Source organism: Heloderma suspectum, chromosome 2 (genome assembly GCF_057233095.1).
Source record: "Heloderma suspectum isolate Gila_16-S chromosome 2, 16-S_ref, whole genome shotgun sequence".
Lineage (NCBI taxonomy): Eukaryota > Metazoa > Chordata > Lepidosauria > Squamata > Helodermatidae > Heloderma > Heloderma suspectum.
In genome coordinates, this window is record NC_139459.1 from 144,650,689 (window position 1) to 144,673,208 (window position 22,520).

Below are 22,520 nucleotides of genomic sequence, written 5' to 3' on the forward strand. Positions count from 1 at the left end.
AAAGAAAGCCAGTAGGAAAGCTATCCCGATGGCCCACTCAGTCTGTTTCACCAAGCTAGGCTGCACCGAAGCCCAGGATCTCGCCTGGGAAGCCCAGTCTCCCCAACCCTAACCCTAACTTGAGTCTTAACCCTAATTTTCTTGTGCAAGTGAAACATCCCCCCGTCCATACGGTTTAGAAAAAGTCAGTAGGCAAGCCATCCCGATTGCCAACTCAATGTGTTCCACCAAGCTAGCCTTCACAGAGGCCCTGGTTGCTACCTGGGAAGCACAGTCTCCCCAACCCAGCCCTAACTTGAGTCTTCTTAACCCTAATTTTCTTGTGCAAGTGAAACATCCCCCCGTCCATACGGTTTAGAAAAAGTCAGTAGGCAAGCGAACCCGATTGCCAACTCAATCTGTTCCAACAAGCTAGCCTTCACAGAGGCCCTGGTTCCTGCCTGGGAAGCACAGTCTCCACAACCCAGCCCTCACTTGGGTATTAATCCTAATTTTCCTGTGCAACTGAAACATCCCCTCGTCCATACAGCGTACAAAAAGACAGTAGGCAAGCAATCCTGATGGCCCACTCAGTCTGTTTCACCAGGCTCGGCTTCATCGAGGCCATAGTTCCTGCCTGGGAAGCCCAGCCTCCATAACCCTAACCCTAATTTGGGTGTTAATGCTAATGTTCTTCTGCAATGGAAACATCCCCCCATGGATAAGGTGTACTAAAACGGAGTAGGGAAGCCATCCTTGTGGCCCACTCAAGTCTGTTTCACCAAGCTAGGCTTCACAGAAGGACTGGTTCCCTCCAGGGAAGCCTAGACTCCCCAACCTTACCCCTAACTAGAGTCTTGGCCCTAATTTTCTTGTGCAACTGAAATATTCCCCCGTCCAAACGGTGTACAAAAAGAAAGTAGGCAAGCTATCCCGATGGCCCACTCAGTCTTTTTCACCAAGCTAGGCTGCACCGAAGCCCAGGATCACGCTTGGGATCCGCAGTCTCCCCAACCCTAACCGTAACTTGAGTTTTAACACAAATTTTCTTGTGCAACTGAAACGATACCCCGTCCTTACAGTGCACAGAAAGCCAGTAGGCAAGCTATCCCGATGGCCCACTCAGTCTGTTTCACCAAGCTAGGCTACACCGACGCCCAGGATCCCACCTGGGAAGCCCAGTCTCCCCAACCCTAACCCTAACTTGAGTCTTAACCCTAATTTTCTTGTGCAAGTGAAACATCCCTCCGTCCATACGGTTTAGAAAAAGTCAGTAGGCAAGCCATCCCGATTGCCAACTCAATCTGTTCCACCAAGCTAGCCTTCACAGAGGCCCTGGTTGCTGCCTGGGAAGCACAGTCTCCCCAACCCAGCCCTAACTTGGGTATTAATCCTAATTTTCCTGTGCAACTGAAACATCCCCTCGTCCATACAGCGTACAAAAAGACAGTAGGCAAGCAATCCTGATGGCCCACTCAGTCTGTTTCACCAGGCTCGGCTTCATCGAGGCCGTAGTTCCTGCCTGGGAAGCCCAGCCTCCATAACCCTAACCCTAATTTGGGTCTTAATGCTAATGTTCTTCTGCAATGGAAACATCCCCCCATGGATACGGTGTACTAAAACGGAGTAGGGAAGCCATCCTCGTGGCCCAATCAAGTCTGTTTCACCAAGCTAGGCTTCACAGAGGGTCTGGTTCCCTCCAGGGAAGCCTAGCCTCCCCAACCTTACCCCTAACTAGAGTCTTGGCCCTAATTTTCTTGTGCAACTGAAACATTCCCCCGTCCAAACGGTGTACAAAAAGAAAGTAGGCAAGCTATCCCGATGGCCCACTCAGTCTGTTTCACCAAGCTAGGCTGCACCGAAGCACAGGATCACGCTTGGGATCCGCAGTCTCCCCAACCCTAACCCTAACTTGAGTTTTAACACAAATTTTCTTGTGCAACTGAAACGATACCCCGACCTTACAGTGCACAGAAAGCCAGTAGGAAAGCTATCCCGATGGCCCACTCAGTCTGTTTCACCAAGCTAGGCTACACCGACGCCCAGGATCCCGCCTGGGAAGCCCAGTCTCCCCAACCCTAACCCTAACTTGCATCTTAACCCTAATTTTCTTGTGCAAGTGAAACATCCCTCCGTCCATACTGTTTAGAAAAAGTCAGTAGGCAAGCCATCCCGATTGCCAACTCAATGTGTTCCACCAAGCTAGCCTTCACAGAGGCCCTGGTTGCTACCTGGGAAGCACAGTCTCCCCAACCCAGCCCTAACTTGAGTCTTCTTAACCCTAATTTTCTTGTGCAAGTGAAACATCCCCCCGTCCATACGGTTTAGAAAAAGTCAGTAGGCAAGCGAACCCGATTGCCACCTCAATCTGTTCCAACAAGCTAGCCTTCACAGAGGCCCTGGTTCCTGCCTGGGAAGCACAGTCTCCACAACCCAGCCCTCACTTGGGTATTAATCCTAATTTTCCTGTGCAACTGAAACATCCCCTCGTCCATACAGCGTACAAAAAGACAGTAGGCAAGCAATCCTGATGGCCCACTCAGTCTGTTTCACCAGGCTCGGCTTCATCGAGGCCGTAGTTCCTGCCTGGGAAGCCCAGCCTCCATTACCCTAACGCTAATTTGGGTCTTAATGCTAATGTTCTTCTGCAATGGAAACATCCCCCCATGGATAAGGTGTACTAAAACGGAGTAGGGAAGCCATCCTGGTGGCCCACTCAAGTCTGTTTCACCAAGCTAGGCTTCACAGAAGGTCTGGTTCCCTCCAGGGAAGCCTAGACTCCCCAACCGTACCCCTAACTAGAGTCTTGGCCCTAATTTTCTTGTGCAACTGAAATATTCCCCCGTCCAAACGGTGTACAAAAAGAAAGTAGGCAAGCTATCCCGATGGCCCACTCAGTCTGTTTCACCAAGCTAGGCTGCACCGAAGCCCAGGATCACGCTTGGGATCCGCAGTCTCCCCAGCCCTAACCGTAACTTGAGTTTTAACACAAATTTTCTTGTGCAACTGAAACGATACCCCGTCCTTACAGTGCACAGAAAGCCAGTAGGCAAGCTATCCCGATGGCCCACTCAGTCTGTTTCACCAAGCTAGGCTACACCGACGCCCAGGATCCCACCTGGGAAGCCCAGTCTCCCCAACCCTAACCCTAACTTGAGTCTTAACCCTAATTTTCTTGTGCGAGTGAAACATCCCTCCGTCCATACGGTTTAGAAAAAGTCAGTAGGCAAGCCATCCCGATTGCCAACTCAATCTGTTCCACCAAGCTAGCCTTCACAGAGGCCCTGGTTGCTGCCTGGGAAGCACAGTCTCCCCAACCCAGCCCTAACTTGGGTATTAATCCTAATTTTCCTGTGCAACTGAAACATCCCCTCGTCCATACAGCGTACAAAAAGACAGTAGGCAAGCAATCCTGATGGCCCACTCAGTCTGTTTCACCAGGCTCGGCTTCATCGAGGCCGTAGTTCCTGCCTGGGAAGCCCAGCCTCCATAACCCTAACCCTAATTTGGGTCTTAATGCTAATGTTCTTCTGCAATGGAAACATCCCCCCATGGATACGGTGTACTAAAACGGAGTAGGGAAGCCATCCTGGTGGCCCAATCAAGTCTGTTTCACCAAGCTAGGCTTCACAGAGGGTCTGGTTCCCTCCAGGGAAGCCTAGCCTCCCCAACCTTACCCCTAACTAGAGTCTTGGCCCTAATTTTCTTGTGCAACTGAAACATCCCCCCGTCCATACGGTTTAGAAAAAGTCAGTAGGCAAGCCATCCCGATTGCCAACTCAATGTGTTCCACCAAGCTAGCCTTCACAGAGGCCCTGGTTGCTACCTGGGAAGCACAGTCTCCCCAACCCAGCCCTAACTTGAGTCTTCTTAACCCTAATTTTCTTGTGCAAGTGAAACATCCCCCCGTCCATACGGTTTAGAAAAAGTCAGTAGGCAAGCGAACCCGATTGCCACCTCAATCTGTTCCAACAAGCTAGCCTTCACAGAGGCCCTGGTTCCTGCCTGGGAAGCACAGTCTCCACAACCCAGCCCTCACTTGGGTATTAATCCTAATTTTCCTGTGCAACTGAAACATCCCCTCGTCCATACAGCGTACAAAAAGACAGTAGGCAAGCAATCCTGATGGCCCACTCAGTCTGTTTCACCAGGCTCGGCTTCATCGAGGCCGTAGTTCCTGCCTGGGAAGCCCAGCCTCCATAAGCCTAACCCTAATTTGGGTCTTAGTGCTAATGTTCTTCTGCAATGGAAACATCCCCCCATGGATACGGTGTACTAAAACGGAGTAGGGAAGCCATCCTGGTGGCCCACTCAAGTCTGTTTCACCAAGCTAGGCTTCACAGAGGGTCTGGTTCCCTCCAGGGAAGCCTAGCCTCCCCAACCTTACCCCTAACTAGAGTCTTGGCCCTAATTTTCTTGTGCAACTGAAACATTCCCCCGTCCAAACGGTGAACAAAAAGAAAGTAGGCAAGCTATCCCGATGGCCCACTCAGTCTGTTTCACCAAGCTAGGCTGCACCGAAGCCCAGGATCACGCTTGGGATCCGCAGTCTCCCCAACCCTAACCCTAACTTGAGTTTTAACACAAATTTTCTTGTGCAACTGAAAAGATACCCCGTCCTTACAGTGCAAAGAAAGCCAGTAGGAAAGATATCCCGATGGCCCACTCAGTCTGTTTCACCAAGCTAGGCTGCACCGAAGCCCAGGATCTCGCCTGGGAAGCCCAGTCTCCCCAACCCTAACCCTAACTTGAGTCTTAACCCTAATTTTCTTGGGCAAGTGAAACATCCCCCCGTCCATACGGTTTAGAAAAAGTCAGTAGGCAAGCCATCCCGATTGCCAACTCAATGTGTTCCACCAAGCTAGCCTTCACAGAGGCCCTGGTTGCTACCTGGGAAGCACAGTCTCCCCAACCCAGCCCTAACTTGAGTCTTCTTAACCCTAATTTTCTTGTGCAAGTGAAACATCCCCCCGTCCATACGGTTTAGAAAAAGTCAGTAGGCAAGCGAACCCGATTGCCAACTCAATCTGTTCCAACAAGCTAGCCTTCACAGAGGCCCTGGTTCCTGCCTGGGAAGCACAGTCTCCACAACCCAGCCCTCACTTGGGTATTAATCCTAATTTTCCTGTGCAACTGAAACATCCCCTCGTCCATACAGCGTACAAAAAGACAGTAGGCAAGCAATCCTGATGGCCCACTCAGTCTGTTTCACCAGGCTCGGCTTCATCGAGGCCATAGTTCCTGCCTGGGAAGCCCAGCCTCCATAACCCTAACCCTAATTTGGGTGTTAATGCTAATGTTCTTCTGCAATGGAAACATCCCCCCATGGATAAGGTGTACTAAAACGGAGTAGGGAAGCCATCCTGGTGGCCCACTCAAGTCTGTTTCACCAAGCTAGGCTTCACAGAAGGTCTGGTTCCCTCCAGGGAAGCCTAGACTCCCCAACCTTACCCCTAACTAGAGTCTTGGCCCTAATTTTCTTGTGCAACTGAAATATTCCCCCGTCCAAACGGTGTACAAAAAGAAAGTAGGCAAGCTATCCCGATGGCCCACTCAGTCTTTTTCACCAAGCTAGGCTGCACCGAAGCCCAGGATCACGCTTGGGATCCGCAGTCTCCCCAACCCTAACCGTAACTTGAGTTTTTACACAAATTTTCTTGTGCAACTGAAACGATACCCCGTCCTTACAGTGCACAGAAAGCCAGTAGGCAAGCTATCCCGATGGCCCACTCAGTCTGTTTCACCAAGCTAGGCTACACCGACGCCCAGGATCCCACCTGGGAAGCCCAGTCTCCCCAACCCTAACCCTAACTTGAGTCTTAACCCTAATTTTCTTGTGCAAGTGAAACATCCCTCCGTCCATACGGTTTAGAAAAAGTCAGTAGGCAAGCCATCCCGATTGCCAACTCAATCTGTTCCACCAAGCTAGCCTTCACAGAGGCCCTGGTTGCTGCCTGGGAAGCACAGTCTCCCCAACCCAGCCCTAACTTGGGTATTAATCCTAATTTTCCTGTGCAACTGAAACATCCCCTCGTCCATACAGCGTACAAAAAGACAGTAGGCAAGCAATCCTGATGGCCCACTCAGTCTGTTTCACCAGGCTCGGCTTCATCGAGGCCGTAGTTCCTGCCTGGGAAGCCCAGCCTCCATAACCCTAACCCTAATTTGGGTCTTAATGCTAATGTTCTTCTGCAATGGAAACATCCCCCCATGGATACGGTGTACTAAAACGGAGTAGGGAAGCCATCCTCGTGGCCCAATCAAGTCTGTTTCACCAAGCTAGGCTTCACAGAGGGTCTGGTTCCCTCCAGGGAAGCCTAGCCTCCCCAACCTTACCCCTAACTAGAGTCTTGGCCCTAATTTTCTTGTGCAACTGAAACATTCCCCCGTCCAAACGGTGTACAAAAAGAAAGTAGGCAAGCTATCCCGATGGCCCACTCAGTCTGTTTCACCAAGCTAGGCTGCACCGAAGCCCAGGATCACGCTTGGGATCCGCAGTCTCCCCAACCCTAACCCTAACTTGAGTTTTAACACAAATTTTCTTGTGCAACTGAAACGATACCCCGACCTTACAGTGCACAGAAAGCCATCAGGAAAGCTATCCCGATGGCCCACTCAGTCTGTTTCACCAAGCTAGGCTACACCGACGCCCAGGATCCCGCCTGGGAAGCCCAGTCTCCCCAACCCTAACCCTAACTTGCATCTTAACCCTAATTTTCTTGTGCAAGTGAAACATCCCTCCGTCCATACTGTTTAGAAAAAGTCAGTAGGCAAGCCATCCCGATTGCCAACTCAATCTGTTCCACCAAGCTAGCCTTCACAGAGGCCCTGGTTGCTGCCTGGGAAGCACAGTCTCCCCAACCCAGCCCTAACTTGGGTATTAATCCTAATTTTCCTGTGCAACTGAAACATCCCCTCGTCCATACAGCGTACAAAAAGACAGTAGGCAAGCAATCCTGATGGCCCACTCAGTCTGTTTCACCAGGCTCGGCTTCATCGAGGCCGTAGTTCTTGCCTGGGAAGCCCAGCCTCCATAACCCTAACCCTAATTTGGGTCTTAGTGCTAATGTTCTTCTGCAATGGAAACATCCCCCCATGGATACGGTGTACTACAACGGAGTAGGGAAGCCATCCTGGTGGCCCACTCAAGTCTGTTTCACCAAGCTAGGCTTCACAGAGGGTCTGGTTCCCTCCAGGGAAGCCTAGCCTCCCAAACCTTACCCCTAACTAGAGTCTTGGCCCTAATTTTCTTGTGCAACTGAAACATTCCCCCGTCCATACGGTTTAGAAAAAGTCAGTAGGCAAGCCATCCCGATTGCCAACTCAATGTGTTCCACCAAGCTAGCCTTCACAGAGGCCCTGGTTGCTACCTGGGAAGCACAGTCTCCCCAACCCAGCCCTAACTTGAGTCTTCTTAACCCTAATTTTCTTGTGCAAGTGAAACATCCCCCCGTCCATACGGTTTAGAAAAAGTCAGTAGGCAAGCGAACCCGATTGCCACCTCAATCTGTTCCAACAAGCTAGCCTTCACAGAGGCCCTGGTTCCTGCCTGGGTAGCACAGTCTCCACAACCCAGCCCTCACTTGGGTATTAATCCTAATTTTCCTGTGCAACTGAAACATCCCCTCGTCCATACAGCGTACAAAAAGACAGTAGGCAAGCAATCCTGATGGCCCACTCAGTCTGTTTCACCAGGCTCGGCTTCATCGAGGCCGTAGTTCCTGCCTGGGAAGCCCAGCCTCCATAAGCCTAACCCTAATTTGGGTCTTAGTGCTAATGTTCTTCTGCAATGGAAACATCCCCCCATGGATACGGTGTACTAAAACGGAGTAGGGAAGCCATCCTGGTGGCCCACTCAAGTCTGTTTCACCAAGCTAGGCTTCACAGAGGGTCTGGTTCCCTCCAGGGAAGCCTAGCCTCCCCAACCTTACCCCTAACTAGAGTCTTGGCCCTAATTTTCTTGTGCAACTGAAACATTCCCCCGTCCAAACGGTGAACAAAAAGAAAGTAGGCAAGCTATCCCGATGGCCCACTCAGTCTGTTTCACCAAGCTAGGCTGCACCGAAGCCCAGGATCACGCTTGGGATCCGCAGTCTCCCCAACCCTAACCCTAACTTGAGTTTTAACACAAATTTTCTTGTGCAACTGAAAAGATACCCCGTCCTTACAGTGCAAAGAAAGCCAGTAGGAAAGATATCCCGATGGCCCACTCAGTCTGTTTCACCAAGCTAGGCTGCACCGAAGCCCAGGATCTCGCCTGGGAAGCCCAGTCTCCCCAACCCTAACCCTAACTTGAGTCTTAACCCTAATTTTCTTGTGCAAGTGAAACATCCCCCCGTCCATACGGTTTAGAAAAAGTCAGTAGGCAAGCCATCCCGATTGCCAACTCAATGTGTTCCACCAAGCTAGCCTTCACAGAGGCCCTGGTTGCTACCTGGGAAGCACAGTCTCCCCAACCCAGCCCTAACTTGGGTATTAATCCTAATTTTCCTGTGCAACTGAAACATCCCCTCGTCCATACAGCGTACAAAAAGACAGTAGGCAAGCAATCCTGATGGCCCACTCAGTCTGTTTCACCAGGCTCGGCTTCATCGAGGCCGTAGTTCCTGCCTGGGAAGCCCAGCCTCCATAACCCTAACCCTAATTTGGGTCTTAATGCTAATGTTCTTCTGCAATGGAAACATCCCCCCATGGATACGGTGTACTAAAACGGAGTAGGGAAGCCATCCTCGTGGCCCAATCAAGTCTGTTTCACCAAGCTAGGCTTCACAGAGGGTCTGGTTCCCTCCAGGGAAGCCTAGCCTCCCCAACCTTACCCCTAACTAGAGTCTTGGCCCTAATTTTCTTGTGCAACTGAAACATTCCCCCGTCCAAACGGTGTACAAAAAGAAAGTAGGCAAGCTATCCCGATGGCCCACTCAGTCTGTTTCACCAAGCTAGGCTGCACCGAAGCCCAGGATCACGCTTGGGATCCGCAGTCTCCCCAACCCTAACCCTAACTTGAGTTTTAACACAAATTTTCTTGTGCAACTGAAACGATACCCCGACCTTACAGTGCACAGAAAGCCAGTAGGAAAGCTATCCCGATGGCCCACTCAGTCTGTTTCACCAAGCTAGGCTACACCGACGCCCAGGATCCCGCCTGGGAAGCCCAGTCTCCCCAACCCAGCCCTAACTAGGGTATTAATCCTAATTTTCCTGTGCAACTGAAACATCCCCTCGTCCATACAGCGTACAAAAAGACAGTAGGCAAGCAATCCTGATGGCCCACTCAGTCTGTTTCACCAGGCTCGGCTTCATCGAGGCCGTAGTTCTTGCCTGGGAAGCCCAGCCTCCATAACCCTAACCCTAATTTGGGTCTTAGTGCTAATGTTCTTCTGCAATGGAAACATCCCCCCATGGATACGGTGTACTACAACGGAGTAGGGAAGCCATCCTGGTGGCCCACTCAAGTCTGTTTCACCAAGCTAGGCTTCACAGAGGGTCTGGTTCCCTCCAGGGAAGCCTAGCCTCCCCAACCTTACCCCTAACTAGAGTCTTGGCCCTAATTTTCTTGTGCAACTGAAACATTCCCCCGTCCAAACGGTGAACAAAAAGAAAGTAGGCAAGCTATCCCGATGGCCCACTCAGTCTGTTTCACCAAGCTAGGCTGCACCGAAGCCCAGGATCACGCTTGGGATCCGCAGTCTCCCCAACCCTAACCCTAACTTGAGTTTTAACACAAATTTTCTTGTGCAACTGAAACGATACCCCGTCCTTACAGTGCACAGAAAGCCAGTAGGAAAGCTATCCCGATGGCCCACTCAGTCTGTTTCACCAAGCTAGGCTGCACCGAAGCCCAGGATCCCGCCTGGGAAGCCCAGTCTCCCCAACCCTAACCCTAACTTGAGTCTTAACCCTAATTTTCTTGTGCAAGTGAAACATCCCCCCGTCCATACGGTTTAGAAAAAGTCAGTAGGCAAGCCATCCCGATTGCCAACTCAATGTGTTCCACCAAGCTAGCCTTCACAGAGGCCCTGGTTGCTACCTGGGAAGCACAGTCTCCCCAACCCAGCCCTAACTTGAGTCTTCTTAACCCTAATTTTCTTGTGCAAGTGAAACATCCCCCCGTCCATACGGTTTAGAAAAAGTCAGTAGGCAAGCGAACCCGATTGCCACCTCAATCTGTTCCAACAAGCTAGCCTTCACAGAGGCCCTGGTTCCTGCCTGGGAAGCACAGTCTCCACAACCCAGCCCTCACTTGGGTATTAATCCTAATTGTCCTGTGCAACTGAAACATCCCCTCGTCCATACAGCGTACAAAAAGACAGTAGGCAAGCAATCCTGATGGCCCACTCAGTCTGTTTCACCAGGCTCGGCTTCATCGAGGCCGTAGTTCCTGCCTGGGAAGCCCAGCCTCCATAACCCTAACGCTAATTTGGGTCTTAATGCTAATGTTCTTCTGCAATGGAAACATCCCCCCATGGATAAGGTGTACTAAAACGGAGTAGGGAAGCCATCCTGGTGGCCCACTCAAGTCTGTTTCACCAAGCTAGGCTTCACAGAAGGTCTGGTTCCCTCCAGGGAAGCCTAGATTCCCCAACCGTACCCCTAACTAGAGTCTTGGCCCTAATTTTCTTGTGCAACTGAAATATTCCCCCGTCCAAACGGTGTACAAAAAGAAAGTAGGCAAGCTATCCCGATGGCCCACTCAGTCTGTTTCACCAAGCTAGGCTGCACCGAAGCCCAGGATCACGCTTGGGATCCGCAGTCTCCCCAACCCTAACCGTAACTTGAGTTTTAACACAAATTTTCTTGTGCAACTGAAACGATACCCCGTCCTTACAGTGCACAGAAAGCCAGTAGGCAAGCTATCCCGATGGCCCACTCAGTCTGTTTCACCAAGCTAGGCTACACCGACGCCCAGGATCCCACCTGGGAAGCCCAGTCTCCCCAACCCTAACCCTAACTTGAGTCTTAACCCTAATTTTCTTGTGCGAGTGAAACATCCCTCCGTCCATACGGTTTAGAAAAAGTCAGTAGGCAAGCCATCCCGATTGCCAACTCAATCTGTTCCACCAAGCTAGCCTTCACAGAGGCCCTGGTTGCTGCCTGGGAAGCACAGTCTCCCCAACCCAGCCCTAACTTGGGTATTAATCCTAATTTTCCTGTGCAACTGAAACATCCCCTCGTCCATACAGCGTACAAAAAGACAGTAGGCAAGCAATCCTGATGGCCCACTCAGTCTGTTTCACCAGGCTCGGCTTCATCGAGGCCGTAGTTCCTGCCTGGGAAGCCCAGCCTCCATAACCCTAACCCTAATTTGGGTCTTAATGCTAATGTTCTTCTGCAATGGAAACATCCCCCCATGGATACGGTGTACTAAAACGGAGTAGGGAAGCCATCCTGGTGGCCCAATCAAGTCTGTTTCACCAAGCTAGGCTTCACAGAGGGTCTGGTTCCCTCCAGGGAAGCCTAGCCTCCCCAACCTTACCCCTAACTAGAGTCTTGGCCCTAATTTTCTTGTGCAACTGAAACATTCCCCCGTCCATACGGTTTAGAAAAAGTCAGTAGGCAAGCCATCCCGATTGCCAACTCAATGTGTTCCACCAAGCTAGCCTTCACAGAGGCCCTGGTTGCTACCTGGGAAGCACAGTCTCCCCAACCCAGCCCTAACTTGAGTCTTCTTAACCCTAATTTTCTTGTGCAAGTGAAACATCCCCCCGTCCATACGGTTTAGAAAAAGTCAGTAGGCAAGCGAACCCGATTGCCACCTCAATCTGTTCCAACAAGCTAGCCTTCACAGAGGCCCTGGTTCCTGCCTGGGAAGCACAGTCTCCACAACCCAGCCCTCACTTGGGTATTAATCCTAATTTTCCTGTGCAACTGAAACATCCCCTCGTCCATACAGCGTACAAAAAGACAGTAGGCAAGCAATCCTGATGGCCCACTCAGTCTGTTTCACCAGGCTCGGCTTCATCGAGGCCGTAGTTCCTGCCTGGGAAGCCCAGCCTCCATAAGCCTAACCCTAATTTGGGTCTTAATGCTAATGTTCTTCTGCAATGGAAACATCCCCCCATGGATACGGTGTACTAAAACGGAGTAGGGAAGCCATCCTCGTGGCCCAATCAAGTCTGTTTCACCAAGCTAGGCTTCACAGAGGGTCTGGTTCCCTCCAGGGAAGCCTAGCCTCCCCAACCTTACCCCTAACTAGAGTCTTGGCCCTAATTTTCTTGTGCAACTGAAACATTCCCCCGTCCAAACGGTGAACAAAAAGAAAGTAGGCAAGCTATCCCGATGGCCCACTCAGTCTGTTTCACCAAGCTAGGCTGCACCGAAGCCCAGGATCACGCTTGGGATCCGCAGTCTCCCCAACCCTAACCCTAACTTGAGTTTTAACACAAATTTTCTTGTGCAAGTGAAACATCCCCCCGTCCATACGGTTTAGAAAAAGTCAGTAGGCAAGCCATCCCGATTGCCAACTCAATGTGTTCCACCAAGCTAGCCTTCACAGAGGCCCTGGTTGCTACCTGGGAAGCACAGTCTCCCCAACCCAGCCCTAACTTGAGTCTTCTTAACCCTAATTTCCTTGTGCAAGTGAAACATCCCCCCGTCCATACGGTTTAGAAAAAGTGAGTAGGCAAGCCATCCCGATTGCCAACTCAATCTGTTCCAACAAGCTAGCCTTCACAGAGGCCCTGGTTCCTGCCTGGGAAGCACAGTCTCCACAACCCAGCCCTCACTTGGGTATTAATCCTAATTTTCCTGTGCAACTGAAACATCCCCTCGTCCATACAGCGTACAAAAAGACAGTAGGCAAGCAATCCTGATAGCCCACTCAGTCTGTTTCACCAGGCTCGGCTTCATCGAGGCCGTAGTTCCTGCCTGGGAAGCCCAGCCTCCATAACCCTAACCCTAATTTGGGTGTTAATGCTAATGTTCTTCTGCAATGGAAACATCCCCCCATGGATAAGGTGTACTAAAACTGAGTAGGGACGCCATCCTGATGGCCCACTCAAGTCTGTTTCACCAAGCTAGGCTTCACAGAGGGTCTGGTTCCCTCAAGGGAAGCCTAGCCTCCCCAACCTTTCCCCTAACTAGAGTCTTGGCCCTTAATTTTCTTGTGCAACTGAAACATTCCCCCATCCAAACGGTGTACAAAAAGAAAGTAGGCAAGCTATCCCGATGCCCCACTCAGTCTGTTTCACCAAGCTAGGCTGCACCGAAGCCCAGGATCACGCTTGGGATCCGCAGTCTCCCCAACCCTAACCCTAACTTGAGTTTTAACACAAATTTTCTTGTGCAACTGAAACGATACCCCGTCCTTACAGTGCACAGAAAGCCAGTAGGCAAGCTATCCCGATGGCCCACTCAGTCTGTTTCACCAAGCTAGGCTACACCGACGCCCAGGATCCCGCCTGGGAAGCCCAGTCTCCCCAACCCTAACCCTAACTTGAGTCTTAACCCTAATTTTCTTGTGCAAGTGAAACATCCTCCCGTCCTTACGGTTTAGAAAAAGTCAGTAGGCAAGCCATCACGATTGCCAACTCAATCTGTTCCACCAAGCTAGCCTTCACAGAGGCCCTGGTTGCTGCCTGGGAAGCCCGGACTCACCAACCCTAACCCTAACTTGAGTCTTCTTAACCCTAATGTTCTTGTGCAAGTGAAAGATTCCCCCTTCCATACGGTTTAGAAAAAGTAAGTAGGCAAGCCATCCCGATTGCCAACTCAATCTGTTCCACCAAGCTAGCCTTCACAGAGGCCCTGGTTGCTGCCTGGGAAGCACAGTCTCCCCAACCCAGCCCTAACTTGGGTATTAATCCTAATTTTCCTGTGCAACTGAAACATCCCCTCATCCATACAGCGTACAAAAAGACAGTAGGCAAGCTATCCCGATGGCCCACTCAGTCTCTTTCACCAAGCTAGGCTACACCGAAGCCCAGGATCCCGCCTGGGAAGCCCAGTCTCCCCAACCCTGACCCTAACTTGAGTCTTAACCCTAATTTTCTCGTGCAAGTGAAACATCCTCCCGTCCTTACGGTTTAGAAAAAGTCAGTAGGCAAGCCATCCCGATTGCCAACTCAATCTGTTTCACCAAGCTAGCCTTCACAGAGGCCCTGGTTCCTGCCTGGGAAGCCCGGTCTCACCAACCCTAACCCTAACTTGAGGCTTCTTAACCCTAATTTTCTTGTGCAAGTGAAACATCCCCCCGTCCATACGGTTTAGAAAAAGTCAGTAGGCAAGCGAACCCGATTGCCAACTCAATCTGTTCCAAAAAGCTAGCCTTCACAGACGCCCTGGTTGCTGCCTGGGAAGCACAGTCTCCCCAACCCAGCCCTCACTTGGGTATTAATCCTAATTTTCCTGTGCAACTGAAACATCCCCTCGTCCATACAGCATACAAAAAGACAGTAGGCAAGCAATCCTGATGGCACACTCAGTCTGTTTCACCAGGCTCGGCTTCATCGAGGCCGTAGTTCCTGCCTGGGAAGCCTAGCCTCCATAACCCTAACCCTAATTTGGGTCTTAATGCTAATGTTCTTCTGCAACGGAAACATCCCCCCATGGACACGATGTACTAAAACGGAGTAGGGAAGCCATCCTGGTGGCCCACTCAAGTCTGTTTCACCAAGCTAGGCTTCACAGAGGGTCTGGTTCCCTGCAGGGAAGCCTAGCCTCCCCAACCTTAACCCTAACTAGAGTCTTGGCCCTAATTTTCTTGTGCAACTGAAACATTCCCCCGTCCAAACGGTGTACAAAAAGAAAGTAGGCAAGCTATCCCGATGGCCCACTCAGTCTTTTTCACCAAGCTAGGCTGCACTCACACCCAGGAACATGCTTGGGATCCACAGTCTCCCCAACCCTAACCCTAACTTGAGTTTTAACACAAATTTTCTTGTGCAACTGAAACGATACCCCGTCCTTACAGTGCACAGAAAGCCAGTAGGAAAGCTATCCCGATGGCCCACTCAGTCTGTTTCACCAAGCTAGGCTACACCGACGCCCAGGATCCCGCCTGGGAAGCCCAGTCTCCCCATCCCTAACCCTAACTTGCATCTTAACCCTAATTTTCTTGTGCAAGTGAAACATCCCTCCGTCCATACTGTTTAGAAAAAGTCAGTAGGCAAGCCATCCCGATTGCCAACTCAATCTGTTCCACCAAGCTAGCCTTCACAGAGGCCCTGGTTGCTGCCTGGGAAGCACAGTCTCCCCAACCCAGCCCTAACTTGGGTATTAATCCTAATTTTCCTGTGCAACTGAAACATCCCCTCGTCCATACAGCGTACAAAAAGACAGTAGGCAAGCAATCCTGATGGCCCACTCAGTCTGTTTCACCAGGCTCGGCTTCATCGAGGCCGTAGTTCTTGCCTGGGAAGCCCAGCCTCCATAACCCTAACCCTAATTTGGGTCTTAGTGCTAATGTTCTTCTGCAATGGAAACATCCCCCCATGGATACGGTGTACTAAAACGGAGTAGGGAAGCCATCCTGGTGGCCCACTCAAGTCTGTTTCACCAAGCTAGGCTTCACAGAGGGTCTGGTTCCCTCCAGGGAAGCCTAGCCTCCCCAACCTTACCCCTAACTAGAGTCTTGGCCCTAATTTTCTTGTGCAACTGAAACATTCCCCCGTCCAAACGGTGAACAAAAAGAAAGTAGGCAAGCTATCCCGATGGCCCACTCAGTCTGTTTCACCAAGCTAGGCTGCACCGAAGCCCAGGATCACGCTTGGGATCCGCAGTCTCCCCAACCCTAACCCTAACTTGAGTTTTAACACAAATTTTCTTGTGCAACTGAAACGATACCCCGTCCTTACAGTGCACAGAAAGCCAGTAGGAAAGCTATCCCGATGGCCCACTCAGTCTGTTTCACCAAGCTAGGCTACACCGACGCCCAGGATCCCGCCTGGGAAGCCCAGTCTCCCCATCCCTAACCCTAACTTGCATCTTAACCCTAATTTTCTTGTGCAAGTGAAACATCCCTCCGTCCATACTGTTTAGAAAAAGTCAGTAGGCAAGCCATCCCGATTGCCAACTCAATCTGTTCCACCAAGCTAGCCTTCACAGAGGCCCTGGTTGCTGCCTGGGAAGCACAGTCTCCCCAACCCAGCCCTAACTTGGGTATTAATCCTAATTTTCCTGTGCAACTGAAACATCCCCTCGTCCATACAGCGTACAAAAAGACAGTAGGCAAGCAATCCTGATGGCCCACTCAGTCTGTTTCACCAGGCTCGGCTTCATCGAGGCCGTAGTTCTTGCCTGGGAAGCCCAGCCTCCATAACCCTAACCCTAATTTGGGTCTTAGTGCTAATGTTCTTCTGCAATGGAAACATCCCCCCATGGATACGGTGTACTAAAACGGAGTAGGGAAGCCATCCTGGTGGCCCACTCAAGTCTGTTTCACCAAGCTAGGCTTCACAGAGGGTCTGGTTCCCTCCAGGGAAGCCTAGCCTCCCCAACCTTACCCCTAACTAGAGTCTTGGCCCTAATTTTCTTGTGCAACTGAAACATTCCCCCGTCCAAACGGTGAACAAAAAGAAAGTAGGCAAGCTATCCCGATGGCCCACTCAGTCTGTTTCACCAAGCTAGGCTGCACCGAAGCCCAGGATCACGCTTGGGATCCGCAGTCTCCCCAACCCTAACCCTAACTTGAGTTTTAACACAAATTTTCTTGTGCAACTGAAACGATACCCCGTCCTTACAGTGCAAAGAAAGCCAGTAGGAAAGCTATCCCGATGGCCCACTCAGTCTGTTTCACCAAGCTAGGCTGCACCGAAGCCCAGGATCTCGCCTGGGAAGCCCAGTCTCCCCAACCCTAACCCTAACTTGAGTCTTAACCCTAATTTTCTTGTGCAAGTGAAACATCCCCCCGTCCATACGGTTTAGAAAAAGTCAGTAGGCAAGCCATCCCGATTGCCAACTCAATGTGTTCCACCAAGCTAGCCTTCACAGAGGCCCTGGTTGCTACCTGGGAAGCACAGTCTCCCCAACCCAGCCCTAACTTGAGTCTTCTTAACCCTAATTTTCTTGTGCAAGTGAAACATCCCCCCGTCCATACGGTTTAGAAAAAGTCAGTAGGCAAGCGAACCCGATTGCCAACTCAATCTGTTCCAACAAGCTAGCCTTCACAGAGGCCCTGGTTCCTGCCTGGGAAGCACAGTCTCCACAACCCAGCCCTCACTTGGGTATTAATCCTAATTTTCCTGTGCAACTGAAACATCCCCTCGTCCATACAGCGTACAAAAAGACAGTAGGCAAGCAATCCTGATGGCCCACTCAGTCTGTTTCACCAGGCTCGGCTTCATCGAGGCCATAGTTCCTGCCTGGGAAGCCCAGCCTCCATAACCCTAACCCTAATTTGGGTGTTAATGCTAATGTTCTTCTGCAATGGAAACATCCCCCCATGGATAAGGTGTACTAAAACTGAGTAGGGACGCCATCCTGATGGCCCACTCAAGTCTGTTTCACCAAGCTAGGCTTCACAGAGGGTCTGGTTCCCTCAAGGGAAGCCTAGCCTCCCCAACCTTTCCCCTAACTAGAGTCTTGGCCCTTAATTTTCTTGTGCAACTGAAACATTCCCCCATCCAAACGGTGTACAAAAAGAAAGTAGGCAAGCTATCCCGATGCCCCACTCAGTCTGTTTCACCAAGCTAGGCTGCACCGAAGCCCAGGATCACGCTTGGGATCCGCAGTCTCCCCAACCCTAACCCTAACTTGAGTTTTAACACAAATTTTCTTGTGCAACTGAAACGATACCCCGTCCTTACAGTGCACAGAAAGCCAGTAGGCAAGCTATCCCGATGGCCCACTCAGTCTGTTTCACCAAGCTAGGCTACACCGACGCCCAGGATCCCGCCTGGGAAGCCCAGTCTCCCCAACCCTAACCCTAACTTGAGTCTTAACCCTAATTTTCTTGTGCAAGTGAAACATCCTCCCGTCCTTACGGTTTAGAAAAAGTCAGTAGGCAAGCCATCACGATTGCCAACTCAATCTGTTCCACCAAGCTAGCCTTCACAGAGGCCCTGGTTGCTGCCTGGGAAGCCCGGACTCACCAACCCTAACCCTAACTTGAGTCTTCTTAACCCTAATGTTCTTGTGCAAGTGAAAGATTCCCCCTTCCATACGGTTTAGAAAAAGTAAGTAGGCAAGCCATCCCGATTGCCAACTCAATCTGTTCCACCAAGCTAGCCTTCACAGAGGCCCTGGTTGCTGCCTGGGAAGCACAGTCTCCCCAACCCAGCCCTAACTTGGGTATTAATCCTAATTTTCCTGTGCAACTGAAACATCCCCTCATCCATACAGCGTACAAAAAGACAGTAGGCAAGCTATCCCGATGGCCCACTCAGTCTCTTTCACCAAGCTAGGCTACACCGAAGCCCAGGATCCCGCCTGGGAAGCCCAGTCTCCCCAACCCTGACCCTAACTTGAGTCTTAACCCTAATTTTCTCGTGCAAGTGAAACATCCTCCCGTCCTTACGGTTTAGAAAAAGTCAGTAGGCAAGCCATCCCGATTGCCAACTCAATCTGTTTCACCAAGCTAGCCTTCACAGAGGCCCTGGTTCCTGCCTGGGAAGCCCGGTCTCACCAACCCTAACCCTAACTTGAGGCTTCTTAACCCTAATTTTCTTGTGCAAGTGAAACATCCCCCCGTCCATACGGTTTAGAAAAAGTCAGTAGGCAAGCGAACCCGATTGCCAACTCAATCTGTTCCAAAAAGCTAGCCTTCACAGACGCCCTGGTTGCTGCCTGGGAAGCACAGTCTCCCCAACCCAGCCCTCACTTGGGTATTAATCCTAATTTTCCTGTGCAACTGAAACATCCCCTCGTCCATACAGCATACAAAAAGACAGTAGGCAAGCAATCCTGATGGCACACTCAGTCTGTTTCACCAGGCTCGGCTTCATCGAGGCCGTAGTTCCTGCCTGGGAAGCCTAGCCTCCATAACCCTAACCCTAATTTGGGTCTTAATGCTAATGTTCTTCTGCAACGGAAACATCCCCCCATGGACACGATGTACTAAAACGGAGTAGGGAAGCCATCCTGGTGGCCCACTCAAGTCTGTTTCACCAAGCTAGGCTTCACAGAGGGTCTGGTTCCCTGCAGGGAAGCCTAGCCTCCCCAACCTTAACCCTAACTAGAGTCTTGGCCCTAATTTTCTTGTGCAACTGAAACATTCCCCCGTCCAAACGGTGTACAAAAAGAAAGTAGGCAAGCTATCCCGATGGCCCACTCAGTCTTTTTCACCAAGCTAGGCTGCACTCACACCCAGGAACATGCTTGGGATCCACAGTCTCCCCAACCCTAACCCTAACTTGAGTTTTAACACAAATTTTCTTGTGCAACTGAAACGATACCCCGTCCTTACAGTGCACAGAAAGCCAGTAGGAAAGCTATCCCGATGGCCCACTCAGTCTGTTTCACCAAGCTAGGCTACACCGACGCCCAGGATCCCGCCTGGGAAGCCCAGTCTCCCCATCCCTAACCCTAACTTGCATCTTAACCCTAATTTTCTTGTGCAAGTGAAACATCCCTCCGTCCATACTGTTTAGAAAAAGTCAGTAGGCAAGCCATCCCGATTGCCAACTCAATCTGTTCCACCAAGCTAGCCTTCACAGAGGCCCTGGTTGCTGCCTGGGAAGCACAGTCTCCCCAACCCAGCCCTAACTTGGGTATTAATCCTAATTTTCCTGTGCAACTGAAACATCCCCTCGTCCATACAGCGTACAAAAAGACAGTAGGCAAGCAATCCTGATGGCCCACTCAGTCTGTTTCACCAGGCTCGGCTTCATCGAGGCCGTAGTTCTTGCCTGGGAAGCCCAGCCTCCATAACCCTAACCCTAATTTGGGTCTTAGTGCTAATGTTCTTCTGCAATGGAAACATCCCCCCATGGATACGGTGTACTAAAACGGAGTAGGGAAGCCATCCTGGTGGCCCACTCAAGTCTGTTTCACCAAGCTAGGCTTCACAGAGGGTCTGGTTCCCTCCAGGGAAGCCTAGCCTCCCCAACCTTACCCCTAACTAGAGTCTTGGCCCTAATTTTCTTGTGCAACTGAAACATTCCCCCGTCCAAACGGTGAACAAAAAGAAAGTAGGCAAGCTATCCCGATGGCCCACTCAGTCTGTTTCACCAAGCTAGGCTGCACCGAAGCCCAGGATCACGCTTGGGATCCGCAGTCTCCCCAACCCTAACCCTAACTTGAGTTTTAACACAAATTTTCTTGTGCAACTGAAACGATACCCCGTCCTTACAGTGCACAGAAAGCCAGTAGGAAAGCTATCCCGATGGCCCACTCAGTCTGTTTCACCAAGCTAGGCTACACCGACGCCCAGGATCCCGCCTGGGAAGCCCAGTCTCCCCATCCCTAACCCTAACTTGCATCTTAACCCTAATTTTCTTGTGCAAGTGAAACATCCCTCCGTCCATACTGTTTAGAAAAAGTCAGTAGGCAAGCCATCCCGATTGCCAACTCAATCTGTTCCACCAAGCTAGCCTTCACAGAGGCCCTGGTTGCTGCCTGGGAAGCACAGTCTCCCCAACCCAGCCCTAACTTGGGTATTAATCCTAATTTTCCTGTGCAACTGAAACATCCCCTCGTCCATACAGCGTACAAAAAGACAGTAGGCAAGCAATCCTGATGGCCCACTCAGTCTGTTTCACCAGGCTCGGCTTCATCGAGGCCGTAGTTCTTGCCTGGGAAGCCCAGCCTCCATAACCCTAACCCTAATTTGGGTCTTAGTGCTAATGTTCTTCTGCAATGGAAACATCCCCCCATGGATACGGTGTACTAAAACGGAGTAGGGAAGCCATCCTGGTGGCCCACTCAAGTCTGTTTCACCAAGCTAGGCTTCACAGAGGGTCTGGTTCCCTCCAGGGAAGCCTAGCCTCCCCAACCTTACCCCTAACTAGAGTCTTGGCCCTAATTTTCTTGTGCAACTGAAACATTCCCCCGTCCAAACGGTGAACAAAAAGAAAGTAGGCAAGCTATCCCGATGGCCCACTCAGTCTGTTTCACCAAGCTAGGCTGCACCGAAGCCCAGGATCACGCTTGGGATCCGCAGTCTCCCCAACCCTAACCCTAACTTGAGTTTTAACACAAATTTTCTTGTGCAACTGAAACGATACCCCGTCCTTACAGTGCAAAGAAAGCCAGTAGGAAAGCTATCCCGATGGCCCACTCAGTCTGTTTCACCAAGCTAGGCTGCACCGAAGCCCAGGATCTCGCCTGGGAAGCCCAGTCTCCCCAACCCTAACCCTAACTTGAGTCTTAACCCTAATTTTCTTGTGCAAGTGAAACATCCCCCCGTCCATACGGTTTAGAAAAAGTCAGTAGGCAAGCCATCCCGATTGCCAACTCAATGTGTTCCACCAAGCTAGCCTTCACAGAGGCCCTGGTTGCTACCTGGGAAGCACAGTCTCCCCAACCCAGCCCTAACTTGAGTCTTCTTAACCCTAATTTTCTTGTGCAAGTGAAACATCCCCCCGTCCATACGGTTTAGAAAAAGTCAGTAGGCAAGCGAACCCGATTGCCAACTCAATCTGTTCCAACAAGCTAGCCTTCACAGAGGCCCTGGTTCCTGCCTGGGAAGCACAGTCTCCACAACCCAGCCCTCACTTGGGTATTAATCCTAATTTTCCTGTGCAACTGAAACATCCCCTCGTCCATACAGCGTACAAAAAGACAGTAGGCAAGCAATCCTGATGGCCCACTCAGTCTGTTTCACCAGGCTCGGCTTCATCGAGGCCATAGTTCCTGCCTGGGAAGCCCAGCCTCCATAACCCTAACCCTAATTTGGGTGTTAATGCTAATGTTCTTCTGCAATGGAAACATCCCCCCATGGATAAGGTGTACTAAAACGGAGTAGGGAAGCCATCCTGGTGGCCCACTCAAGTCTGTTTCACCAAGCTAGGCTTCACAGAAGGTCTGGTTCCCTCCAGGGAAGCCTAGACTCCCCAACCTTACCCCTAACTAGAGTCTTGGCCCTAATTTTCTTGTGCAACTGAAATATTCCCCCGTCCAAACGGTGTACAAAAAGAAAGTAGGCAAGCTATCCCGATGGCCCACTCAGTCTGTTTCACCAAGCTAGGCTGCACCGAAGCCCAGGATCACGCTTGGGATCCGCAGTCTCCCCAACCCTAACCGTAACTTGAGTTTTAACACAAATTTTCTTGTGCAACTGAAACGATACCCCGTCCTTACAGTGCACAGAAAGCCAGTAGGCAAGCTATCCCGATGGCCCACTCAGTCTGTTTCACCAAGCTAGGCTACACCGACGCCCAGGATCCCACCTGGGAAGCCCAGTCTCCCCAACCCTAACCCTAACTTGAGTCTTAACCCTAATTTTCTTGTGCGAGTGAAACATCCCTCCGTCCATACGGTTTAGAAAAAGTCAGTAGGCAAGCCATCCCGATTGCCAACTCAATCTGTTCCACCAAGCTAGCCTTCACAGAGGCCCTGGTTGCTGCCTGGGAAGCACAGTCTCCCCAACCCAGCCCTAACTTGGGTATTAATCCTAATTTTCCTGTGCAACTGAAACATCCCCTCGTCCATACAGTGTACAAAAAGAC